The following is a 9,486-nucleotide window of genomic DNA, read 5'->3' as shown; positions in this document are numbered from 1 at the left end:
CCGCAGGACGGCGACAGGTGAGTGTCCCCCGGCCGCGGGTTCCCCCGCGCTCCTTTCCTATCACTGTTCTGATTTTCCACCCGGCGCCCTGTCTTACAGGGAAGTCTGCTCGGAGAACAAAATCGCCACCACCCGCTACCCGTGCCTGAAGCCCACGGGCGAGCTCACCACCTGCTTCAGGTGAGCGCGGAGCCGCGGGACACACGCGTGGGCGCGGCGTTAACACCGGGGGCACAGCGTGACCGTCTCGAGCTGCTCGCCTCTGTCCTGCCCCACGCGGAGCCACCCGGCGTTCCGAATCGCCGGCGTTGCGGAACGGGGAGCTCGGTCACGGCGTGCGGCATCTCCGCTGGCAGCTCCCCTGCTGTCCGGGGAAAAGGTTGGGTAACGCTGCCAGTGTCACCTCCAAAGCAGTGCTGGAGAGGGTGCGTGGGGTTTGGCTGCTGGACCCCGGCTGTCAGTCGTCGATGCGGATGGGTGCAGCCAGGAGGGCAGTGGAGCTGTATCAGTCACAGAATGACCAGGGAAATGTGCCGTGCTCACCCCAACGAGAAGCCATTTGCGTTTTTAGGTGGATGAATCAGACCTTCAGAATCACTGAGTGCTTCGGCTCTGAGGGAGAAGTCATCTGAGAGCTCTGCAATTAAATGAATTCAGGGCAACCCCAATCTTCCCTTCCCTTCCCTTCCCTTCCCTTTCCTTCCCTTTTTAAACTGTGTATTTGAGAAACATCATCTGCTTTTCAGAATAATTTTAAAGCTGTTGTAAGGATGATAAATGTCTCAGAACACTTGATGATACATTGAAATATACACAAAGCGTGAGCATACACATATCCCTTTACTAATGTCCTCTGATTAGCTCCATCCTGCAGATGAGACTTCTCATCCATGAAGGCTGCTTCTTGTGAGAGGCTTGAGAGGCTTTGCTTTGTGGAGTCTTCTGCACTCTGCTTGTGTGTGTATGCCTGCGTGTGCAAGAGCTACGTATGTATACCAAAAATATGATAAGGCACACTGGTGCTCATGAGAAGTGTTACAGAGATCCCTCATTTATTCCCAGGGTCCTGGTATCTTCTCTTTGGCACAGGTATCTGATTGGTGCAGACTCATGATGCAGCAGCGCTGTACTGTTTGTGCACCTGGGAAAGTGCTACACCTTTGCCTGAGCAGCAGTTAGCATTCTTGCAGCCCATGCTTTGCTCATCTCTCCCTATGAAGGAGAGGCAGCACCTGCTTTAATAGCACCAAATTGTAGAACCGTAGAGTGGCTGAGTTGGAAAGGACCATAAAAATCAGCCATGGACTGATTACCCCCTAGCAGATCAGGCTGCCCAGGGCCCCATCCTGGGAAAGGCTGTTTGAAATTCTGGAGCAGGAACTGCAGAAATACAGAGTATAATCCTGCTACTTGCATCCTTGCTGCTGCACATTCCCACATCCCTCTGAGAGAAGTGGGGCTGCTTCGTGCACAGCAGAGGAGGACTTCACAGGCTCCACTGGCTGCTGAGCTCCCCATGCAAAGAAAGCAGGACTGTGGCTGCCAAGTCCGCTCATGCTGTCTTTCATCCTCGCTGAGGTGTTGCTGACCTTTGGGCTCTGCTCTGTTGAGCCCTCCCTTCCTTCCCCCCTGCACTCCCAGACGGTGTTCACCATCCCGAGCCCACACAGACCTGGGTGAGCATTTCCAAATCACTGCATTGCACTCTGTGTTGTCGTGGTTTGTGTTTCTGAAGTTTGTCTATGTCTGTGGCTGCTAGGACAGTTTCATCTTTAAAAAAAAAGGAGGAAAAAAGGAAAAAGGTCCACATAGTGACCTTTATCTAGGGTCTGGCACTGGGAATGTGTGAGTGCTCCATCCCTTTCTCTGGGCTCTCCTCCTTTGCACGGCAACATCTCCTGCATGAAGATGTGCGGCTCAGCAGAGAAGCATTGCATGGAGGATGTTTTAAGTTTATGTTAATTGGTACTTCGAGGTTGGAGCTGATAGCAAGATGAAACGTGCAAGCATTGGACAAGCCGGTGCTGCCTAAAGATGGGCTTCACCATGTTGGGCATGGCAGGGACGTATTGGTGGTTGGACTAGATGGTCTTTGAGGTCATCCAAGCCTTAATGATTCTATGATTTTTCTGGACTTTCAGGGGCCTTACTCTCCTGTTTTCACTTCTGGGCGCAATACCGAACATTTAAAAAACTTCAGCTGGACGTGAAACTCACCTTTGGCTGCAGGAAGTTTTCACTCCAGGTTCCTGAAAAGCTTAACTCTGATTTTCTGGCACTTAAACTTCAGAATTTTTATTTTTGTCTTCCAAGATTCTTATTTTCACGGTTTCACAATGACAATAATTATGCATCGTGTCATGATTTCAATATTTTGTTAGAGGTAGGAGCTGACATTATGCCTTTTAAAGCTATTAGCTATTATCATACATGTCTAATTCATTTCCTAAGTCAAACTAAATTAACCAAATTGACACAAGCTCTATTTCATGCCATCCCACACCAGGCACGAGGCAGCACACTGCTCATTACAGTCTGCTATACGAGAAGTTAAATAAAAAAAGAGTATATTTGAAGTCGGATGTCAAAATTCCTGAGCAAAGTTGGTTTTCCAAAGCATAAACTCTTGACTGAACACAATTTCTTCTTCTTTTTTCCTCCTGTTGAATTTTTTTTTCATGAAAATCAGCATGTTTTGCAGAGCACTTCAGTAAAAAATAGCATCTTCTCATCACAAAAGAAATATTTCTTGAAAATTTTTTACCAGATTTACTCATGAATATAAATGAGCCAAATGCAGGGCCAAGCCAAAAGCAGGGCCAAGCACTGAGAGTATGTTGGCATTTCTCCCTGTGGTCATAGCAACCTTGTACATAATTAGATGTATTTTTCATTTTTGAAAGTGTGCAGTCTGGCCCTTGGCTTGGATTGATTCGTATTTTTTTAGATGTTCTCTGTATTTATTTTCATAAGAGTACAGAAGAACGGATGCAACAAGCAGTTGGAGCTCGTACAGCATTTTTTCATCACAAATCTCATTTAAACTCTTGCATAAAGTATCGGTACTGATGGCCCCTCCAGGTAGGCATACAGGGTGTAGTAGTAAAACTCCAGTGCTGGGTGAAAAGTGAAATGCTGGGTGAAAACTCCAGTGCTGGGTTGGATGTTAGGAAACATTTCTTCTCAGAAAGAGCAGTGATGCATTGGCACAGGCTGCCCAGGGAGGTGGAGGAGTCATCGACCCTGGAGGTGTCCAAGGACTGTGAGATGTGGTATTGAGGGATGTGCGTGAGCATGGTGGAGGGTTGGGGTTGGACTTAGAGGTCTCTTCCAACCCTAATGACTCTTCAGGGGCTTTAACTCTGTCTATCCCGTCTGTGATAACAAAGGGATGTGTCCGTGTGTAAAAACAGCATCTGTGGAGTTGGCATTTTCTTGCTTTATTCTAGCAGTGTACTCTTGCAAGGGGATGGTGATGTTTCCAAGTGGAGGAAACTCAACAATATCTTTTTTTTTTTTAAGAGCTATTAAAACCTGATCACTTTGCTAACTGTTGTACAGTAGAAGATCTAAATATTACCTTCAGTGAGAGCAGGGAATATGTTTCCAAATGACAATATACAGATAATATTTGTTGGCAGCAAATTATTTGTCAGTCACTTGTTGTCTGCTAGATACTGAAATACTGCTGTAAATAGACTTGAGATAAATAGTTTCACTCTTTTTCAGAAGTTGTGGACAAAAATGAAGGTCTTATTTAACAAAAGCAGTGTGCAGAGCAGGGTAGGACCCTATGCTTGTCTGGTCTTTGCCCTGAATCAGACAGGTGGATATTTCAACCTGGGTCGGTCTGCTTTGGAAGAACACTTGCAAGGTACACAGATGTGTTTCTTCTTTTATGAAGCTTAAGACACTGTCTAGGCCCCTCTCAACTTGCAAATCAAGTTGACAGAACTGTTTCTTTTAAACAGACAGTTGGTCTGGTGAGAAAAATAATCCATCTTTCTTGGAAATCATGGTGAGTGCTCTCCATTTCCTGTTTCTTTTGCTAGAAGTGAAGGATATGGGTATCTGGTCATATCCCAGTGTAAATGTCCATTCTAGCTCAAAGGATTCTCTGATTCTATACTGAAGGTCAGGCTGGAGGGGCTGTGAGCACCTGACTGAGCTGTAGGTGTCTCTCTTCGTTGTAGGAGAGTTGGGCCAGATAACGCCTTAGGGTCCCTTCCAACTCACACGATTCTGTAGTTCTGTGATTCTAATTCTGCATGCAGTCGGTGTCCTGCAGGACCAGCAATGAGGAGATGCTGCTGTGGATTAGAGGACATCATTGTATGTGCAGATACGGCCATGTTGTGGAGCTTAAAATTTAGCTCAGAAGTTCATCAGTAGCTTTTGTAATGTTTTGGAAGCAAAGGGTCATTTATGCAGCACAGATTTGTTTCTGTATAGACTGTTGGCTTCTGATAATTTTCAGTTAAATGTGTCTTACAGAGACCTTCGCGACACATCAGGTTTTCAGTTTTGCTGTGAAAGTCTGCAGCAGACTTCAGAACAAAACACAAAAAAATCCAGTGCACAGCAGAAGAGAATACTCATATATGGATACCCTACTCGATCCTGATGCTAACCAGAAATTACATACCCTGAAAAGTTTTTTTTTCCCTCTCTTGAACACTCATACTGCTAGTGGAGCCTCCTCTTTTTATACACGGCATCATTTTGCACTTAGAAGACAGAAGATCACATTCTTAGAAGATAAAAGTGATTGCGAGTACACTGTAGTGTAGCTGCTTCCCAGAGAGCAGCGCTTTCACTAATATGCCCTTGGGGACCACGCACCATTCCTGGTTCCCAGATACTTTGTGAGCCTCCAAACAGGAAAAAATGCTGTATGCAGTACTGATCTCAGCTGGAGTAAGCAAGCCTGAGATTTTGTCATCTCGTCTCTTAAGTTTTTTTTTTAGAGGCTTGTTTTCTCATTGATGCTCTTGTGCTTTCCCCCGAAGTTTTGCTCATCAGTTTAGTTTTAATAGCATTGAAAGAGCACTGATTTACATTACAGTATAAAATTGTAAACAAGAAATTTATCTGATTAGAGCAAAGCGCTGCTTAATCTCCAATTCTCTTTCAGGGTAATGCACTCCTTAACAAAATTTTGCTGAAAATTTAAGAGAGGATAAGATTTTCATTTTTGTTTTTGTTTCAGAAAAGCAAACATACACAACAGCTGTAATTCCACGGCTGCCAAACAAATTTCCTTATGTTTCCATAAACTTAAGAGTTCTTCTTTTGCACGTAGTTCAGTGCTGAAATGCCACAAGCTGCATCACTCAGAGTAGCATCAGTATCTGAAACATGCCAGAGTACCCTGTTAGAACTGCTGAGATAAGGTACCTGGTAGTCGGATTGAAAATGAGCGTCAGAATTTATTATATTAATTTATCCATCCTTTCAAACTGCCCATGATGTGCAGGTGCAAAGCTTTAAACTCCGTATCAAGCACATCTCCACGACGTGTGCTGTCCTCCAGGTTTACGCGTGTTCTGTTCATGAAGACATGTAACAAGCCCAAGTGTTCTCCTTTGCTTTGTATGTATATATTTGGGTGTGTAATAACAAAGATAGAAGATAAATAAGAGACACCAATTTAGAAAAATTTTATGCATAAAATGTGTATGTGTATATATATACACACACCCATGTTCATGGAGGTTCAGGTTGGATATTAGGAAACACTTCTTCTCTGAAAGACTGGCACAGGCTGCCCAGGGAGGTGGTGGAGTCACCATCCCTGGGGGTGTCCATGGACCATGGAGATGTGGCACTGAGGAACACGGTCAGTGGGCATGGTGAGGGGGGGCTGATGATTGGTTTAGGGGACCTTGGAGGTCTTTTCTGTCCTTAATGATTCTATGATTGAATTACATATGACCATCATATGCATATATATGTAAGTAATGTTACTTTAAATTACCATCAGAGGTAAACTTTTTTACATAGTAATAACTAAAATTTGGTACATCGCTTTTCCACAAAACACCACATGTGTGTTGTGGAAGCTATGATGATGGTATGTTCTTTGTCTCCACTCTCCTACAATTTTCCTCTCCCTGTTGCATAGAAAGAAGCACATGAAGGTGTTGCAGCTTTTAATGCAGTCAGCCCTCTGCTTGGTTTTATTTCCTTGGCTGTGAGCACGAACGTAGCTCTCAGCTGGTGTATCAGCTGCTTAAGAGCATCACCACAGGTGTGTTCCTATCTGCAGGTTACAGCAGTTGGGTGGCCATGACTTTTGGGGTCCCTCCTCCTTTAGGCACCAGGGACCTTAACTCTTTCTGAGTTTTGGTGAATTAGAGAGTCTGCAGCAGCAAAACAGATAGGTGCTGGGGATTTACTGGGCAGCGTCTCCTCTGTGCAGACAGCTCACTCCCACATAAGCCAGTATAACTAATGGTCCTTCAGAACACTTCATAATGACGGTCAGTGCTGCACTAAGGTAGAAATTGGTACAATTAAAGGATGAGATCTGGCAGCTAGCTGCTCGTGCAGTCCGGAAGTTTTTGATGTTCACATCAAAGCAGACGGGAGAAGCTTAAAACTGGCAAGAGAGAGCGAGCTGTGTGATAAGTGCCCCCCTTTGTGGCTAGATCAATAATGAGAACCAGGTGCGTTACATTATGGTTTTCATCTGCTGAATATAGGGTTAAATATGAACTGACTTTCCCGGGCATGGCGTCTAGCACAGAGGCTCCAGACAAACAAAATAGTAGCCCCAGGGCCTCCCGTGGTTGATACAAAATATGTAATAAAAATAGGCAGCCAAAGGAAAATACAACTTTGGTAATTATCCTAAGCGTTGTGTATGCTCCCTAAGGTCAGGCTGCTTTGCCACTTTTGCTGGCAGTAGGATGGCGTGGGTGCAGAGACCCCTGGAGAGGGGTTGTTCTGCATCAGGAGGGATGGGGCAGAAGGGGGAGGGATTGAGGGATGAAGGCATGAAGCAACAAGGAGAGAAAGGGAAAATGGTAAAAACGGGGGCTTAGAACAGACAGGAAACAAGATAAGAGGTAAAGAGATGAGAAGAGAAATTCCAGCTTGCTGCAACAGATATGTGTGTGATGGGAGACAACCACATCCCAAAGAAGTATAACTTAAACACTTCCAGACTTCATCTGCTTAAGTAGAACCCAGACAAACAAAACATCAGCTGAAAGCAAACGAAAACACACGCACGCACCCTGAGGAGATGCCAGTTCTCCTGACTGCTTGAAGCAATGCTGCAGAGCCACGGCTGCTTCCCCTGACCGCCTGTCTGCTCTTCTGCTGCCTTGACTTGGGAAATCTGTCCCCTCCCACATGCAGGTCTGCAGGAGGGCAGAGGAATATGATGCAGGCAGATGTTTTAACTGCTCAGGCCCTCGTGGTACCATGGCACAATGAGCAGTAGTTGAACACGAAACATTTAAACTACATTCAGAGAAATAGGTAAAACTTGACAGGCATCCCGGACAGCTCGGGACTGTCCAGAGACTGATGAGAAAGCCACTGCCCAACAGGACCAGCATGACCAGGGGACAACTTTTCTAGCACTGTTAGCTGAGCCTTCCTGTTACGGTGACATTGCGTGTTTGCAAAGCAGTTGCTGTGCAACAAGATCACACAAAGCAGATGTGTGCACCATACCTTGCGTCACCCATACTGCTGATTTACACATATGCAGAGAAACGTTGCCTGGGTAGATCGCATTTCAGATTGCCCGCATGCAATGCTGAAGGAATGTCTGATACTTCTTTCTTGTTTAATTTTCATTTTTGGTTGATGCCGTGCTGAATTCTTCAGTCTTTGAGTTTAATCTTTCATTTATGTCTCTGCCGCAGTGCCCCGAGTCCTGAGATGACTTTTGATGTGTGAATTATTGCTGGGTGTTTGGTATCCCTGTCACTGCATGGAGAGCAGATGGTCTGGGGGGATTGGAGTGGCTTTGTTTTGTGCTAAGGTGAGGACATGGAAAAGACCCTTGTTGGTGCCTTCCCACTGCATCGCTTCTACCCCCTTGGTCACTCCTGCCTTTAAGTTCACACTCACTAAGAGGCAGAAGCTTGTGCCTATATCCCAGTAAACAGAGCTGACATTTGATTTACAGTGAAAATGCTACCCCGCAATTCTGCTTAGAAATCTTTTTTCTGTTGATTGGTTTCAGTTTCCAAGCTGATGGTGGCTTCTTTTGTAAACTAACAGTAGCAAATGTCATTCTGCTGGTATACTTTGCCTTTTCTTCTATGTTGTTCCAATTATACGCAAAAAACAATGGAGAGCTGAATCCATATAGTGCTGACTCAGTTTCTTCTTGGGCTAGGAGAAGAAAGCAATCCATCTGAATCTCCTTGAGGGTAGCTGTGATTAACAGTTGAAGAGAAAAACAATTTCAGCTGCAGACAGTAGTCCCAGAGTTCATCTGTATTTGGAAAATCCTTCTTGCTTAAGGAGTGTTTTCCATCATGTGTTGATTTTCGTTGTTGATCCTGGTTCAGAAAATGAAGTACGAGTCCATAAAGCGTTTAACTTACATCCAGCTATTAAAAGCATGTACTTTTTGTTTTTTGTTTTGATTTGTTTTAAACCTCAGTTCTAACCACAACCATTTTAAGTGGTGATCTGTACTGGATGTAAATAAGGTGAAACACTCAGTGTATATTCACTGTATTAAGACGAGCAGCTATTCAGCAGTAAACACACATCAAACAGAATTTTTCCTCCTTCCTTTTCAGATGGGCTGGGAGCTAAGGCAGAGCACGCACCGTATTTTAAGTGGGCGAGAGTGCCAAAATCAAAGGTATTATCTGAATATGTAAAGGGATTGTTCTTAGAGAATGAAAGGGCAAGTTACACTACAGAGAGAGCTTGGAGAAGTATAGAACAATATTCGTCTGGGCTAGCAAGTGTATGAAGAACAGAAGTCTTTCTATGGAGAAATTAGCAGAGCAAAGCTTCCAGTGTAAAACAGCAGTCTTTATATTGGCTTGATCATCTCATTGTCCTCCCTTGAGGGGAAGGCTGACAGCTAATTCTCTGTAATAAAACACTGAGTCCAAAAAGTCAGATTGCAAAATGGGTGAAGAAGTACACACAGTATTATAGTAATATTTTACGAGTGATGGGTAAATGCTGACAGCATAGAAATTTGTCAAAACAGTCAAAGAAAAAGTATGCTTAGAACTCTTTTTATATGAGAGAGCAAATAACTTTATTGGATGCGTCATTTCACTGTAAATAACTTCCTGCCCAGAGCTCTAATGCCTCCCTGGAATGTTAATATCTTTATGATCACATTCAACACATTTAATATGTTGTAAATCTGACATCTTGCCTATTCAACAAGATGCTATAATTCAGACACAATTTTTATTATGGATTCATTATTATCAGCTGCATCAAAAAGCAATGTTGTTTCCTAAGCAATGCTGTCTGGAATTCTGACAAAAC

At 44.1% G+C, this 9,486-nt stretch overlaps 1 long non-coding RNA gene across 1 annotated transcript; it reads left to right on the top strand.

The window, feature by feature from the left end:
- Positions 1-829, top strand: LOC104914816. Its single transcript, XR_002109732.2, has 3 exons — positions 1-17; positions 100-180; positions 572-829. It is a non-coding gene; the product is annotated as an uncharacterized LOC104914816 (long non-coding RNA).
- The last annotated feature ends 8,657 nt before the right edge of the window (positions 830-9,486 follow it).

This window comes from Meleagris gallopavo, chromosome Z (assembly GCF_000146605.3).
Source record: "Meleagris gallopavo isolate NT-WF06-2002-E0010 breed Aviagen turkey brand Nicholas breeding stock chromosome Z, Turkey_5.1, whole genome shotgun sequence".
Taxonomy (NCBI): domain Eukaryota; kingdom Metazoa; phylum Chordata; class Aves; order Galliformes; family Phasianidae; genus Meleagris; species Meleagris gallopavo.
This window is presented reverse-complemented; position numbering and strand designations above follow the sequence as displayed.